General features: G+C 43.5%; 1 protein-coding gene across 17 annotated transcripts in view; it reads right to left on the bottom strand.

Annotated features, from left to right (window-relative positions):
- The window catches only part of LPP (LIM domain containing preferred translocation partner in lipoma), a 605,586-nt gene extending 597,354 nt beyond the window's left edge, over nt 1-8,232 (bottom strand). For 13 of the 17 annotated variants that reach the window (XM_039850683.1, XM_039850695.1, XM_039850680.1 and 10 more), the window contains exon 1: nt 8,100-8,232. The gene's annotated coding sequence lies outside the window, so the exon portion shown is untranslated. Of the gene's footprint in view, nt 1-7,924; nt 8,021-8,099 lie in introns of those variants that run through there. The other 4 variants (XM_039850689.1, XM_039850681.1, XM_039850702.1 and 1 more) reach the window with 3 other exon arrangements.
- Between the last annotated feature and the right edge of the window lie 8,926 nt (nt 8,233-17,158).

Genomic DNA, 17,158 nt, shown 5'->3' with positions numbered 1-17,158 from the left:
CCATGAAAAGTTCCCACACAAGTTTCTGAGGAAGACCTTACACCACCTCTCACCACCAATTTTCCATTTGAACTACTGGGGGCTTTGATGTAAGTCCATGACACAAGCAATCACTGCAGCAGAAGCAAACCCTGCAAGGCTGAAAAACACAACACAAACAAAACCCAAAAGAGTGAGATGGTCACAGTGGAAGAAGGGATACTGCGCAGCCATTCTCTGATGATGAACCATCTGTCTGCATAGCCTAGAATGCCTGTGAATGTCTGTGGCACTCACTCCACTTTGCTGAGTGCACTATTCTCAACAGTGGTGCCCTCATTAATAGAGGTCTAAAAATGAGTCAGTCAGTAAGCCAAGTCGTGCCTGTGACCACCCAAGGGAGCACCCTCCATTACGTGGCAGTGCTAGGATTTGAACTTGGAGCTATCTGCTTCTAAACTTCACGATATCCATCAGTAAGGCAAAGTGCCATCCCTGTGTTATAGACACCACACTGGGCACCAGGAATTGCCACATTATACAGTATATTATTATTTATAAAGCAACATCATCAAAATTTCTCTGGTTCTCTCAAATGCACTATGATATATCATATGATCTCTATTTAAAGGTAACTAAGGCTCACTCGGGGATATTCCGGAACTTGCTTAAGATCACAGGGCTAGTGCGGGTGGCTCAAACACAGGTCTTTGTTTTTCCTATACCAAAAACTATTGGTGATGTTACTGCCAAAATGATGGCATGGTAAAGCCCAGATCCTCAGGACTCAAGAGTCTTCAAACTCATTCTCAGTTGCCTTCCAAAGTCCCAGACACAGGCAGCTACTGTTACTAATTAGCACACAATGAAATAATAACGGTTCTTGCCTGTGTAAGGACTTTCACATCAATTTCTCACGCTCACTTAGTGAAGCTGAGGAGTAGGACAGGAGCTTTGGATACAGGAGACTGATTCTCACTCTGCCACTTAAGGCCAAGCACCCTGTGGGAAGGTTTCCCCCACCCCCTGAACCCTTGCCCACACTCTGCAAGACAAGACTGATCCTGCTGACCCATCTCTTGGATAGCAGTTGGGAACAATGTAATAAAACCAACTGTAAAAGGCACTTGCTCCATGAAAAGTGCTATGAAGCCTATGAAATACTAATGGGTTCTGTGAGATGGGTTGAGATGGGTGTTTTAAGAAGGAAGTAAAAAACAGGAGGATCTACCCTGTAACAGATCAATACTGGCAGCCTGAAAACCTTTAGGCAGGCAAAAATAAATTTTTTAAAAAAAGGGAATGCTGAGGGTGGGGGTGGGGCTGTGTCACAAGCAAAGGACCTGGGAGTTACCAAGGAGTCAGAAGCTTGGTTCCTGCAAACAAGCCACAGGCATAAATGGCAGCAAAAGAAATAAATCCCCAAACCACACACAAACTCAAAGGCAACCATCAGTAATCCCTTTGTTTTCAAAGTGCAAAGCACAAGGTTCAAGCCCAGAAACAAGATCTCTAAGTCAAATCCCCTCCCAAATTACCCAAAGCACAGCCCCCGGAGGGGTAGGGGCAAAAGGAGAAGAATGTGTCAGGCCTGGCTCAGCAGAAACAGAATCAAAAACACCTTTGAAAGGAGGCTGGCCACACCCCAATTCCAGCTCAGCTAACAAAGGTGTGACTAAGCAACTCTGTCCCTTTCCTGGGGCCTCAGTTTCCTCACCTATACAATGAGGAAGCAGGTCGCTTTGGCCACCATGGCCCCAGCCACGCCTCTAAGGCAGGAACTGGCTGCCAGCTTGCTGGTTCTCCTACTATCTACAAGCTCTGATCACATAAAACAGTTTTTCCAGCCAAGGCTGATAAGCTAGCAAATAATTAGAAGGACAAGAATAAGAACTCAGCTGCCTGATATGATTCTAACAGCAAGCAGCTTCCAGAATCCTTTCTTCCCCTCTCTACTCTGCTGACCTGGTGCAGGCCCTCCTGCCGTAGAACATTTCAGCCGCCTCCTAAGCAGGTCCCTGCCTATGGTTTTGACCTGCTATCACTCTGCCATCAAAGCTCTCTAAAGCAGAGAGGCTCTCTTGGCTCAAAAAGTAACGAAAACTCTGCTGCCCCCACACTCCCACCACTGCCATCATCCTTAGCTCATCCTATCAGCCTTTACCATCTAACCCTCCCTAGCCAGAACCACCTTTCGCAGTGATCTCCAACATACCCTTCTACTCCAAACCCTCTTAGGCCTCAGGCCTGTGTGTATATACATATATCAAGGTCTCACTGTTTTGAAAGCTCTTCCACGCCTGTCCACCATACGAACTCTCCTATTCACTCTTCAAACCCCAACCCAAATGTCTTCTTTTCCATGAGTATTCACCTGTTCTTTCAGGTGCTTGGTCGCTCCTTTCTTAGTGCTCCCATTAGTCCTTTGTTTATCACTCTAGTAAGGCCTTACCATGTTCTATTTTAATCTCTTTCCTATGCTAGAATCGAAATCCTTGAAAACAGACCCTTGTCTTCGTAAGCCAGTATCTAGTCAGTCTTTCTGTCCGGCATATGGTATTCACTCAGTACACATGTGCTGGATTAAATACAAGAGGTTGAGGGGGATGTGATCACACATGTTCGTAGGGTTGAAGCGGGCAGGAATCTGGGAATGGCTTCATATCACAAGGTGGGTTTTGACTTTGAAATGAAAGGGTCAAAGGTTTACAACAGGCAGGGACAATGGAGAGAGGCCAAGAACTCCAGGTAGAGAAAACACATTAGAAAAGGCATGAATAAGGAAACAGGAATGTTCGGACCACAGAACCACCTGACTGTGAGAGAAAAGTGAAAGAGCAGTTTTAATTGCAATTACTCAGGAGAGCTAGTTTAGAGACTCAGCTCTGCACTACCAGTCCCCTAATCTTGACCCTGACAGTGGGACTGCCCAATACCTTCTGTGGCAGGTACAGCATAGATTCTCAATCCAGTCCTGAGACTCTAGAGGCCCAAGCTTCTGGGTCAATAAAAACAGTACCCCTCCCCCAACATGGCTATCTGTGGTTACAGTGAACTAACTCAATGCCTTTCTTCATCTAACAAATATTTCCAGAACACCTACCGTGTCCCAGGCACTCCTCTGGACACTAAGAACATGATCAGTAACAAAGGTACCCTTGCGATCCTAATGAAGCTTAGTTTAAAATGGAGGGGAGACAAAGACAAGCAAACATAAAAGGTCAAGTGCTGATTCGTGCTTATACTGTGTCAGTGAACACTATTCTTTCATTTCACAGTTACTGAACACCTTCAGGGCACCAGAGATGATATGGATTCAAAGATGAAGACACCAAGGTCTTATTTACTTTGCAGGGTGCTATTCCTGGTGTCTGTGCCTGTATCTGGGAATCACCGAAATGCAAATGACCTACCTGAGGCAAGCAAGCCACAAAAAGGACTTGACTTGATCCCTCAGAGTCCTGAGCCTGCAAGCCTTCTTGGAAGAAGGGGTGTGCATGACCCAGGGAGGGCAGGATCCAAAAGGAGCTATTTGGCTCAACTCCAGAGAACACCTAGCATTGTCCCAGGAGCCATAGATCAAGGACAATAACTGAGATCAACACTTCATCACCTCCCTACTTTGTTATTTCAGTGCCCCAACTGCCTCTCAAATCCTTATCAAATCCTTTTCACCAGGGATGTAAGGTACAACACGGTAACTATAGTTAACACCACTCTATGCTATACATGAAAGAGTAAATCCGAAGAGTTCTCATTACAAGGATCTTTTTCTTTTTTTTTACATAAAATGATGGATGCTAACTAAAGTTATGATGGTGATCATTTTGCAATATATGTAAGTCAACCCATTATGCTGTACATCTTAAACTTATACAGCGATATATGTCAATAATATCTCAATAAAATTGGAAAAAATCCTTACGTCCAGCTAGTTATGGAGAGAGAAAATGCCCAAAAGGTAGAAGAAATGGTAGAATCTTAAGAGACGGAATGGTGAGAAGAACCAGTGTGGAATTGAGAAGCCTGCTCACCCAGGTAAATCCTCAATTATGATCCTATCAGGGCCCAATAAATGTATACTGAATTAAATTCCAAGGAACAGCACTGAAAAACAATGTGGATTTGAACTTTTCATTCTATGAACACATAAAAGAGTGGTGACGAAGTTATAGATCAGGCAAGGTTGGAAACTCAGCCACATCACTTAGTAGTTGGGTAACCCTATTTAACCAAACTCATTGTCTCATCTGTGAAATGAAACTGATAATCATAAAACCTACTTTAATGAATCAGTATGAGAATGTCAAGCACTCAAAAAATTTTCAAAGTTATTATTATTACTATTATTATTGGAAAGAAGAACAGAAAGATTAACATTTTCTACCTTCAATTCTGTGGTTGAGCTGCTTCCAAGCATAAATGCCATTAACCCTCTGGCCACCCACTCACCCTATTTGCGGAAAGTCAGAAGAGAGGAAGTCCTCAAGGATACATCTATGTCCTCTCTCATTTCTGTGACCTGGCCATTTATTTCCTCTGTGACTTGTACACTAGCCATCTATTTCCTCCATGCCCCCGGACAACCTGGAGCGGTCCCACAACACACTTCCATTCTTTCCTCCCTTCCTGTCACTCTCATGTTCTCTGCTTCATACACACCTTCAAACTCAGGGATTTCCAACCAGATAGGAACTCCCTGCATGCAGCACAACCTTACCTCCCCTTCCTCTCCTCGATTTCTGCCAGCACTGCACAGCCTTCCATGCCATATTCCAAGAAAAGTCCCCACCCATCAGTGCACACACTGAACTAAGATTCTTAACTACTGCCCAAGGTCAAAGTCTCAGGTTCACTCAACCAGTGACTTAAACTATGCTTCCTGCATTACTATTCAAATGCTTATTCCCAGACGTGGTTCCAGAGCTCCTGCCCATGCTTGTTCTCATGTGAATCTCTATAGCCTACAAGATAAATTTAAATCTACTTAGAAAAAATAAAAGTCCTCCACTTTCTTCAATTCCCACAGCCCCTTTCATGCTAGCCATTCAAAATACAGCCTCAAGAATACATCTTCCCTACATCTGCATTCACCTCACAGGTTGTCTCTTACCTGTCCTTCTTCCACTTGGATAACTCCTACTCAGCCCCAAAGATCGTCTTCAGACACCATTCTCTCTGTGCCCAGCAACCGAAATATACCCCTAGAGCAGTGTGCACGCACACACACGCATGCTCATCCAGGACCAGGACGTGTCCTTCTCAATTTTGTACTCCCAGGGCCAGCCAGGTCCTGGTTCACAGTAGCTAGGCTCCCAAACTTGTGTGCTTCCTGCACTGCTCTTTCTGTGTAAATAGCCACGTGTTCCATCCTCTGTTTTTACCATGTTACCTGGCATCTTTTATCGCCCTGTCCATTTTCCATTAAAAGTAGCAAATCTCTGGGCTAAAGGGGCTTTCCAGTCCCTGTGAGTTACACTATGCCCTTGGCCAAAAACCCATCAACATTCAGCATCTTAAACCACAGTTCAGAAATCAAATCCAAACTGACTCTTCCCCAGTTCCCAATTAACCCATGCTAGTTCCACAGCAGGGTCAAGTCATATATTAACACCAAAAGTCAAAGTTATGGGTTGTAATTCTGAGCACATTTCTAATTAGCCGTGTGACCTTGGACAAGGGTTACAGTGGAGATGACAGTGTCACCAGGCCCAAGGCTTGGGGGATTTTTGAGATTCAAATGGAATATCTATCTGATGGGAAAGTGTTGTATAAAGTGCAAAGCACTGTATATTCATACAGAGGATGATTAACAAATTTTATCAAATCTAAATCATTGTAAGATGTACCATCATCAACTTAGAATGAAAAATTGCTCAACTATGACATATCTGTAATTATAAGACAACCCAATTTCAGTAATATTAAAATTTGAAAAAGTGTGTTTTAGAACTGATGAAATACAAGTTATTTGACTCTAAAATACAAGAACCTGCTATAAAATCTTCATATTTGCCAATGGAGCATGATAGGTACTCAGTAATATATTTAAAAGAGTGAACATCCACTGACAATATTCTTAGGCCAAATTATTGCCACTCTGCCTAGAAATGGGCAACAGAAGACTTCCCAGTGCCAGTCCTGCTCTCAATCATGTCCCACCCTGATCAAAACCGTCAAATGATGGCTTCAAGTCACATCCAAACTCCCAAGACCGACATTTTTAAGGCCCTTTATAACCGAATCTCCTTTCACACCAACCACTGCCCGGGACTGTCTACCTCCTCCAAAGCGATGACCTCTCCACCAGAATATGTCACCCCAAGGGTGCTATTCAGTCCCAGGCATAGTAACCAACTCAGCAGCCCAGATTCTTCTCCCTCTGCCCATCCCCAAAACCAACTCTAGGCCCTCCTGCTGTTTACAGGAAGCATGACCCCAAGGGACCGCCTGATCCAAAGGTCCCAGGCCTTCACTCCTTCCATTTAGACAGGTAACCCTAACTACTTATCTCCCACTTAAGGTTTAAATTCCAGATTGTCAAGGCCCGGGTATTAGAGTTGAAGGACTGTCTTGCAAAGATTAAATGCAATATACTTCCTTTTAACAGTCTCCTAGTGCTGGCAAGAACCCAGGAAGGAAGAAAGCTGGTCATTGAGCCCTATTGGGAGTTCTGGTACCCCACCGTCCACCATTATCCACTGCAGACTGGAAAACTAGCATCGGCCTTCTCTGGGCCTTTATTTTTGTTTCCCTATCTGTAAGAGTGAGGGAGGGTAAGGAATGGGAAGGGGATGGGGAGGAGTTTGTTGCTTTCCGTCCCTTCACTTATGAGCTTTCTTAAAATACACAAGTTCTGGGGGCGGTAAGCTATGGACTTTCTTAAAATACACAAGTTCTGGGAGAGGTAAGCTATTAAGTCACTAACACCTTAGTGAGAATGAGTTTTATTGAGAGGCAAGCCATTTAGAAAAGGGGGAAGAGGTGAAAAGAGAAAGGATCGGAAACAAAGTTAAGTGAATCTGATACCAGGAAAGTAACTCAAGGGTGACCCTAAGATTTTGCATTTTGTATCCAAGGCTGGAAGGCAATGGATCCCTAAAAGGGAAGCCAGAGAGATCTTTCTGTTCCCCTAGCACCTCTCCCTTCATGTCGCTGCTGGCTGGTTTCAGAAAGTTCCCTGATTAAGTGGTCCCCCTCCAAAGGGCCATCTCTGTTGTCTCCCCAGGGTCCGGGAAATCAAATGCCTTTCCCTGAGCTCCTTAAAACTTTATCCAAGCCTTTTCTCCAGCACTCAGCACTTTCCATCTGGGATAAGGTTGGACTCCGTGGTTGTCTGAGTGCTCCTTGAAGGCAGGAACTGGGCCTCATCTGCCTCTCTGACCCAACAACCCGGCACAGAGCCTGGCACACAGTGAGTGCTCCAGTAATGCTTGGAGAAAGGGAATTAGGAACCTGGAGCCATCCACTTTAATTACAGCTTGGCCTTAAGTGACTGACTTCGGCGGCGGCCCTCCTTTCCTCTGGACCTCAGTTGCCCCAACTGTAAAATGGGAGGCTTGGACGTCTAGGTTCCTAGGCCCCTTCCACTGTGACAACTGGGATTCCGCGAAAGCTCTAAGCGGCTGGGTGTGGCCCCGCCCCCTGGGAGCCGAGCAAAGCCCGGGCAGGGGGCGCGTAGGAAAGAGCTCCAATCTCGCCCAGCCGGTGGTCAGAGCTTCCAGAAAAACTCGGGGTCCCCTCCCCCACGGCGTGCACCCCGTGATTGCGCCGCGGCCGGCACTTCCGCACCGCGGGCCCTGCGGCCCGGGCAGGGCGCGCACTCCACGCCCCGCGCCCGCGCTCCTGCCACCCCGGAGGCGCTCGCGCCCGGGGAGGGCTGGGGGTTCCCGAGGCGCCCGCGGGCGGAGGGTGGGGGGGAAGGAAGGAGGATTTGCAACAATACCTCTGGGAGGAGGCAGCAGGGGCAGCGGCGGCGGCGGCGGCGGCTGGAGGCGGAGGCAGAGGCGAAGGAGGAGGTGCCCGGGCACTCCCCCTCCCATTGTCCCCAGCCCCGGACAGGCCCGGCCCCGACGCCCCGCACCGCGCCCCGCGCCGCGGGCGGTACAGCCATCCCTTACCTTGCAGTGCCCGGCTGTCCCCCGCTCGCTAAAGCTACTTATCCCGGGAAAGCTCGCGCGGGGGCCGGGAGCGAACCCACAGACAAAAAGTGAAACTTCGGCAGGGCTGGAGCGGCTGCTGGTTGGTGCCTTTCCCCCTCCTTCCTCCCCACCGTCCCCACCCCCTCCCCCTCGGTCTCCCGTGCGGTGCCCTGAGAGCTGGAGGCTGACGTCAGGGGCCTGAATTCCTGACTTTGCCTGCACGCATTTGTCCATGTAAGGTATGGGAAGGCGGGTGCCCGCCGGGCCGCCGCGCGACGCTCGCCTGGCGGGGGAGGGGCGCCCGCAGCGGGCAGTGGCTTTGCCAAAAGGTGGGCGCACAGCGGGCACTTTATTTCCTGGGAGGAAGAGGAGGGAACACGGGGATGCAGGGAACTTGCAAAGGAGGAAGGAAAGCAGGGAAATGTGGAGGCTTTGCCTGCACTGGAGGAAGAGGAAGGAGACATAGAAGGAGGAAGCGGCCAAGTCGAGAGGCTAAGGAAACGAGGGAACCTGCGTCCGCTCTTAAGACACCAAATTAGGGCTCTGAGCCTAAGCAGCAGAGATCCTGCCTTGGAATCCCCTTCCGAGATCTCTCTTGTGAGCCCCGCCCTGAATTCCCAGCTCAAAACGTACTGGATGTCAGAGCTGGCAAAGACCAACTTCCAACCCGTCCACTTCACGCATGAGGAAAGTGAAGCTCTTGGAAGAGAAATGACTTGTACAGGGTCATACGTGCCACAGATCCAGGTGCAGAACCCGCGTGGCCCAGTCTCCCGGCGGTGTTCCCGCCGCCAGGCAGGGCCCTGACTCCCTCCTCCCCACTGAGCGGTGAACCAAGTTAGATGTCGGCGAGCCACGCAGACCACCCTGTGAAGAGATTTCGAACTTGGCCCTGGAGTCAGTTCCTGGAAGGTCTCATTGGCATCCCTGAATAGCAGAGACAATCAGTTGCTTCAGGGCTTCTTCCTCTGCCTCAGTTAAAGGAACCCCTGGAGTTTAACGTTTATGCCGCAGCCCGGTCCGGAAGCCCAGAAAGCTTACTCTGTGCTTATAGCTCCAAAAAAAATCAGCGAACTGGGTGAACTAGTTTGAATAAAGGCAAGCCTGTTCTTGGAAAGTTTGAGTTGGAGTTTTTTCCCTCTGGTATTTGTAAATGTAAGCCACCATGAAAACCACCATTGACTATCTCGATCTCGAGATAGTAGCCATTGCCTGAAAGGCGTTCCAAGGCTAGGGACTTTGTTCCCTTGTATTTCTATCCCATTGATATCTACGATAATAGTCCCTCGCCTCAGCACATCACTAAAGTTATTTCTCAGCAGTTTATTAGATCTCCGTGTTATAGAACAAAGTATAGTCCCTCTTTCACATGTAAGGAAAAAACTTGTAAAGCGGCTTGCCCAGCACCAAAGAACCTGAACTCACCTCCCCCAAGCCAGGTCACCTGACTAATCCCCGTGATGTATCCACCCAACCTGCAAGTTCTTCCGTCCAGCAGGACCTAATTCCCATTCATTAATATTGCGAGTACACTGTAACTATCCATGAAACTTCTAAAAGTTGGTTTATCTGGGATTTCGTGGGATTTTTTTTTTGACGGAGAATTCGAGAAATAATATATGTAGAAACGTATATTATTGCACTTAGCATGTATTCGACACCTTCCATGTGCAAGGTCCTTGAATTCAGACATTCCTGGGTTCAAATTGCTTAGTCTCTCTTCCTCTCAATTCCTCATCTACACATACAAAAATATGAAGATAGTAGCAGAGAGATAAGGTCAAGAGTACCTTTCCACGCAATAATGAAATATTTTTCTCTTTGCAATTAATGTAGTTTGAAATAGGAAATATGAGCTCTTAAAAGAGATTTTGTCGTGGGGCTTTAAAAAGATCAGATCCAATTATACCACCATTCACTTACCCTGTCTTCAACATTTCAGCAAAACCATGGTCTGAGTGCCACTGTTTAACATGAAAAAATCCTGACATCGCACAAAGAAAGGATTCACCCAATCCTCATCAGGTGTAACAGGACTTGACCAGCATTTCTTTTTTCTTTTCCCCATTAACCCACTTATAAAGAATAATAGAGTTCTAATGAGGATTAATAAGATTTAATAAGGTATAATTAGAGTCATTCATTTCCTCCATCATACACATTTTAAGAGTGCTATGTTGGATCCAGAAATGCTACTAATTATGTTGAAACTGTTATATGAGTGTGTTGGGGAAGATCACTGTGTTTTTCTTCCTGAGATATTTGTGAATTGCTCAGGTGGGCACGGTGTTAGCACAAGCATTGTGTAAAGTTAATCACAAAAGATATTTTCAACTCATGAGGCATCCACCAGGAGTATAAGAAGCTAAGTTGTAAATTGGATGCTTGGTGAACCACATGCAGTATCGTCAGTGCAAATTCAAATCAAAAGCATCTATTCTCATTTGCTGATCTGGTTTCTTTTGTATTCTCGCTGTTTTGAACATCCTTATTAAAATCTGTTGTATGCAGGCAGGGATTTGGGAAAGAAGGGAAGGCTGTGTAAATTTGCAGACTCAATACTAAAGAAATACAGATTACCAATTCAGAGACTAAAAGAAGCACAGAATTTCAGGAGGGGCAGAAGTCTTGTGGTCTGAGGATTGCACACTGGTGGCCTAACGGCCTACGGAAGCATTCTCATTGGTCCAGTGATAGCACCCAAAACTTTGAAGAAGGCCAAGCTGTGGTCCCACCATTCTCTTGCATCCATTACAGTCCTTTACCCAAAGGCTTTTGTGTAGTTCATGTTAGTCTTTCTTTGTGCTTATGATATGCCAGACAATATTCTAGACAATATGCCAGACAATGAAATACAATATTTCATATGTATTTGATTTAACCCTCACAAAGCCCTGCTGAAGTTGGCATTATCATTTTCCCTATTTTGCCCACAAGGAAACTAAAGCCCAAAGAGGTTAAATAGCTTGCTTTTGACACAAAGCTAGTATGTGGGCAAGCTGAGATTCCCCCTGAACCCAGGCATCCTGGCGCTTTGCTCACTCACTGCTGAGTGACCATCTGGTCTCAGTTGGGATACTCCAATGTGCAGAACTCAGAATTTCCTACAGCAGACCAAGTGGAAAGATATGAAGAGGCTACTGGAGAAATAATAAGGACAAGAGGGGCATGGAAGACAGGAGGTAAATACCAATCTGATGTTGCTTCTCTCCAGCCTAAAACCTATCAGGCCAAACTCCTTGGTGTGGTTTGCAAAGCCCTTCAGACGTTTCTACTAGTCCTTCACATGCCCCCAACCTCCAGCCAATTGAAGTTCTAGTCGTTTCCCAAACATATCCTACCTGTCCATGCTTATCTGCCTTTACACAGGAATCCTCTTCCTTCTCCAACTACCTGGCAACCCTTACCTAACCTCTTCAGACTCCCGTTAAATAACACCTCCTCTGAGAGGCCTCCTGGTCCCTACCACCACCTCCAAAGGACACATTCCCCCAACAGAGTGCTCCCATCACTCTGCTTACCTCAGCCCATGTGACTAAATAGTGTCATTGGTCACCTTGTCATTCTCTGCTCTGAACTTAGAGTCTAATTTGACTCTGAGTCCTTAACACAGTGCCTGCTTTGATCATTGTAGGCATTCTTCTCCTCTTTCTCCTTCTTGTATTAGGCAGAGGGAGATGCAGAAGGTATAAATACTGGGCATTTAAATAAAATCCAATAACTTCCTCAAGAGATGAGGCCTAGATATAAGCAGACCAGTGGAAGGGAGAGGAGTCGTCAGAGGAGCCCAACCATTTGGAAGTAGATCCAGAATTGGCATGAGGAGGAAAAGGAGAGGAACGTTTATAGTCCTTTCCTTGACCTGAAACTACTATGTAATCTCATGACAAGTCACCTCCTTTCTGGTCTCAGTTGCTTTAAATTAGGTTCTTAGATTTGATGGTCCTCAGCACTCTCCCAGCTCTTCAATTTGACACTGCTTTCAAATTCACCTTCCCAAAGGATAGCATGCCACATTACACTCTGAAACTTGTAAAGGTTCCATAATAGCAACCAAATTAAGTCCAGCTGCTCCTTCTTGGTTCTATGGTCAAGCCCTAATAGGCTTTTCCAACTCTAGACTGCACCTCCAACCCTCCACCATCACCACACCACATACATACGTACACACAGCTTCCTGTACTTCTTGCCTCTGGCTTTTCCTCATTTAGTTTCCTCCTCCTGAAATACTTTTCCAAACTCATCTCCACAAGTGCAGATTTTACCTGTCCTCCTAGCTCCCTCTCAAGAGAATCTCTTCCCTGTTTCTTATTCCCATTGATATGAAAATAATTTCTCTATTTTCTAGGAAAGGTACATACTTGAATGTCCCATTGCATTGTAATTTTAATGGGTGTATTTGTTTCTCCTTCTCTCAAACATAAAACTCTTTACAGTAGGCTTTATGTCTTACTCATTTCTCCTCCTCAGCAACCAAGGCAGTACATGAAACTTATAACCAAATGTTATCCGGAGTGATCAAATCTTTCACCTCGGCTAATTTTTCAACACAATACCCTCTCTCAAAGATTGGAACGTTATCTTAGATCATGACTCTGAGCAGGCATTGGGAAGGATGAGGGAGAAGAAGAGGATTAATATCTGCCACTTGTTGCAAAGTGCCCTGCATATACTATTCTAGGCCTTCTCACTTTTATTATATATAAATTTTATAAATTATCTAAGGATATAATTCTGCTATAGGAATAGACATGGAATTAAAGCAATGGTTATTTTATAACTTTATATTAAATAAGTTTGTTTGAAAAATACCCAAGGTCATTTTTTCCAGGAAGAACTAAGTACAAGTGACAGTTTTAATATTTGATGTACCCGGCTGTATAGTTGAGCTTTGTTCTCTTTCCACGACTATTGTGCTAGTGTATGATGCAAACAAGACCTCTGTCCCAGTCAGATAAGCATCAGCGCTTTGTAAAAAGATGAAAACTTGGTATGGTAAACAGTAGTGGCAGGTTTTTAATAAATGCAACATTAAAGATAATGAAGCAGTTTACAAAAGGTTTGTTTACTCTCTGATCTGGACACCTCATTGTAGGATGGGAAAAGATGATCTCAGTGTAAAAAAGAATACATCATCAGACTTCCTAAATAAATATTTTCTCCCTTTTTTGAGTACTAAGTCTTTTCTCAGGGGAGAAATTGTGTCACAAGCTACTTTCTTTATTGTTTTAGAGGTATCAAGCCAATGAGAACAAATGATGACTCATAATTTTGCATAATTTTACCCAGTTTACAAACCAGTTTTCAGCCAATGGGTGTAGAGCAATCACTTGTTTGCATTTCCCCACATCACAGGATCAGATTATCTGAATGTATTTTGGCCTATCCCTATTCAGCCCCCTGTACAAGTCTGCAGGCTTTGACCTCAGGTAACCCCAGAACAGAGAAGAGCTGTGACTGTGACTGGAAACTAATGAACCTCAGAGGTCAGGCAGTGCAGTCTGACCAAGGGCCAGTCTGCCATAGCAAAAACATTGATGGATGGAGCTTTAATCCCTACTGGATCCTCTACTGATGAAAAGTTTCAGAGGCTCAATCATGAAGGAAGACAGTTCATATCATCTTTTTATTCTCACAAAAAGTATCTACTAGACACCTACTAACTGTATTAGGCCTGGGAATATAGCATTGAGAAAAGTAGACACAGTGGCTATCACACTTGCTAACATAAACATATTACCGTTGACTCTCAAACAACGCAGGGGTTAGAGAGTGCCATCCCCCACTACTGGAAAATCTACGTATGATGTTTTGACCCTCCTAAAAACTTAACTTCTAATAGCCTACCGTTGACTGGAAACCTTACCAATAAACAGTCAATTAACACATATTTTGTGCATTATGTGTATTATATGCTGTATTCTTACAATAAGTAAGCTAAAGGGAAAAAATGTTATGAAAATTATAAAGAAGAGAAAATACATTTACAGTACTGTACGTATTTGTTGAAAATAATTCACTTTTAAGTGTAGTTCAAACCCATGTTGTTCAAGGGTCAGCTGTACATTGTTAAAAAGAAACAACAGACTTAAAATGGAGCCACGTTTGCTAAGCCTCACCAAGATCCCATACCTAACTGAACCGTCCTTTCAGTCTTTCTCAGGAGTGAAATTTTAAACCACTCAGTCTGGAATTTCCTGATCAATACTACTGAGATCATCTGCCTGATAAAACCCCCTGTCTTCCCCTAAGGGAAGGTGACCATGTCTGAAACAACCTACTATTTTAATCTCCTTGTCCCACCCTAACTTCAACCCATAAAAACCTTCCATTTTGTACAGCCCCTCAGAGGGCCTTTCTATTTGCTAGAGGGAATGCTGCATGATTCATGAATTGTTTAGTAAGGCCAAATAGATCTTCAAATTTACTTGGTTAAATTTTTGTTCTTTAACAATATCAAACTAGCTCCAAGGGAAAGAGCTAGTGAGATAGTTGGCTGAGGCCTCCCAAGGGACAACTGGGTGAACTGGACCTACTATTTCGGCTGCTACCCTCCCTTGCCAGTGGTGGAGCAGTCTATGATGAGCCTAGAGCCACTTCTCGTCCTGATGGGGGAACACAAACGTGAAGCGCACATTTTTTTTTTCTTCACATAACAGCACTAGGAGATAAAGGACAATGTGCAAGGTTGGATGTCTGCAGCCTTGGTCTTGACAGCCTCCTTTAGGAAGCTGCGTAGAATTGTATGACTATTGAAGAAGATCTGCTAGTTTTTGGTGATCTGAGCATCTGGGGATAAGCTTTAAAATGTGCTTCACCTCATTCATGGCTTCAATGTACAGTCTCACCCACTCCTGGGGAGTTATAGTAGGTATCAGGCAGAAGAGACCATCTCTGCCCAACAATGAGGACTGATTAAATTTATATTTGCAACTACAGTTTTAGGTGAATAAAAAGAGGTCCATGATATATATTTTGAAAGCTTAATTGAAACATAGTTTATACCATAAAATTTTAAACTTATACATTATTTTAAACTTATACATTATTTTTAATAAATTTGTGTAATTATATAGCTATTATAAATTTAATAAATTTGTGTAATTATATAGCATAGTTTATACCATAAAATTTTAAACTTATACATTCATTTTAAACTTATACATTATTTTTAATAAATTTGTGTAATTATGTAGCTATTACTGCATTCTAATATTAGAAAAGTTTCATTTCAAAAAGGAACCTTGTGCCTGTTTACATTTACTCATTCCCCATTTCTATTTTGCAGCCATAGGCAACCACTAATCTATTTTTTGTCTCTATAGATTTGCATATTCTGAATGTTTCATGTAAATGGAATCCTACCACGTGTGGACTTTTGAATCTGGCTTCTTTCGTTTCATGTTTTCAAGGTTCATCTATGTTGTAGTATATATTAATACTTTGCTCTTTTTATGGCCAAATAATATTTGATTTTATGGATATACCATGTTCTGTTTATCTATTTATCAATTATTGAATATTTGGGTTATTTCAACTTTGGGGCTATTATGATGCCGCTATGAACATTTATGTACAACTTTTTGTACGGTCGTATATTTTATTTCTCTTCGGTGGATGATATTATAAAGTGGAAAAATGTATCAACATATAGAAAAGAATCTGAAAGAGTATGGATCAAGGTTTTAAAGGTGTTATCTTTAAGAGGTGGGATGACTTTTTTTACTTATCTAAATTTTCTTACAATAAACATATTATATTAAATTTTCCTATGTGTCCGTAATAAGACAAAGACAATATCCTGTTCTTTAAGACTAAAACCAAGCAAATATTTAGATAGTTGTGATCTCTCTTTTGACAATTGAATCTTTTCAGGAATTCATGCTAGGTGGTTTTTGGTAGGATATATTTTGAAATATTTAGTGAGATTTTCACCCATATCTGTAACCTTTGGCCCTTTACTCACCCTTTTAGCTTAAGACATTCTATGTTAGTGCATCCCCAGAGAAAGGATAGGGTAGACATCAAATTGCATGAGATTAGGTTTCTCCCTGTTTGCAGAAAAAAAATTAATATTAATTGGAAGCTCTTAATTATAGACAATTTTTACATTTTTATGTCTTGCTTTTGAATTGTAGACTAAAATTAGTATCTTCTATGGCTTATCCAAACTTTATTTGATAAACCTAAAACTCAACATGGTTCTAAATTGAACGTGCCTCAGTCCCTTCTCCATACCTCCCTGTTTCCATTCATGAAACACCAACCTCCCTGGTCACAACCCAGGGTCATCCCTGACTTCTCTCTCTCCCAACTCCTCTCTTCAGTCAGTTGTCAAGTCTGGCCAATTCTGCTCTAAAAGTTCTCTCTAGTTGTCCCTTTCTCTGAGGTTAGGTTCTCATAGTACAGTCCCATCATTTATGCATTTAACATTCACAAATTCAACATGAAAGGAGAGAGGTAACAATGTAAATGCCACTGGTTGGTTCTCCCCACCAGGGCTCTTATGAGCAGGAAGATATGAGATGTGAACCTGACAGTGAGTCTCCCAGTCTCTGCTTGCTTTCCATAGTGTGTTCTCTCACCCCTCTGATTCTGTCATTTATAGATATCCATTTTTATTCAGCATGGCCCCCAGTTAAAAGGCAGCTGCTTCTTCTGGTGCTCAAGCAATAAACGTTAATTAGTCCCAAAGCTGGAAGAAAAATGGGCTATGCTGGGCTCCCAGATGACACTTTCCTAAGTATTTTTCAAAGATAATTTGAAGTAAAAAATTCCACTATTATGCTTCCATTTCAATCACTAACACTAACATTAGATGGGTCTCTACTGGTCACCAGGAAAATTCAAATGCATCTTGAATACACAAGATTATCACAATTCTATCAAAAAAAAAAACTTGAATAAAAATAGATATCAATAGATAACAGTAAGTCAGTAGTTCATGCTTACATCCCTAAAATGATTTTCTAAATCATTGGCTGGCATTTTCACCTTTTGTTAAAAATGCAGCATCCCAGCTGGGCACATGGTATTAT

Source organism: Pteropus medius, unplaced genomic scaffold (genome assembly GCF_902729225.1).
Source record: "Pteropus medius unplaced genomic scaffold, Ma_sr-lr_union100, whole genome shotgun sequence".
NCBI classification, from domain to species: Eukaryota; Metazoa; Chordata; class Mammalia; order Chiroptera; family Pteropodidae; genus Pteropus; species Pteropus medius.
Note: the sequence above shows the minus strand (reverse complement) of the source record. Positions and strands in the feature narration are given on the sequence as shown.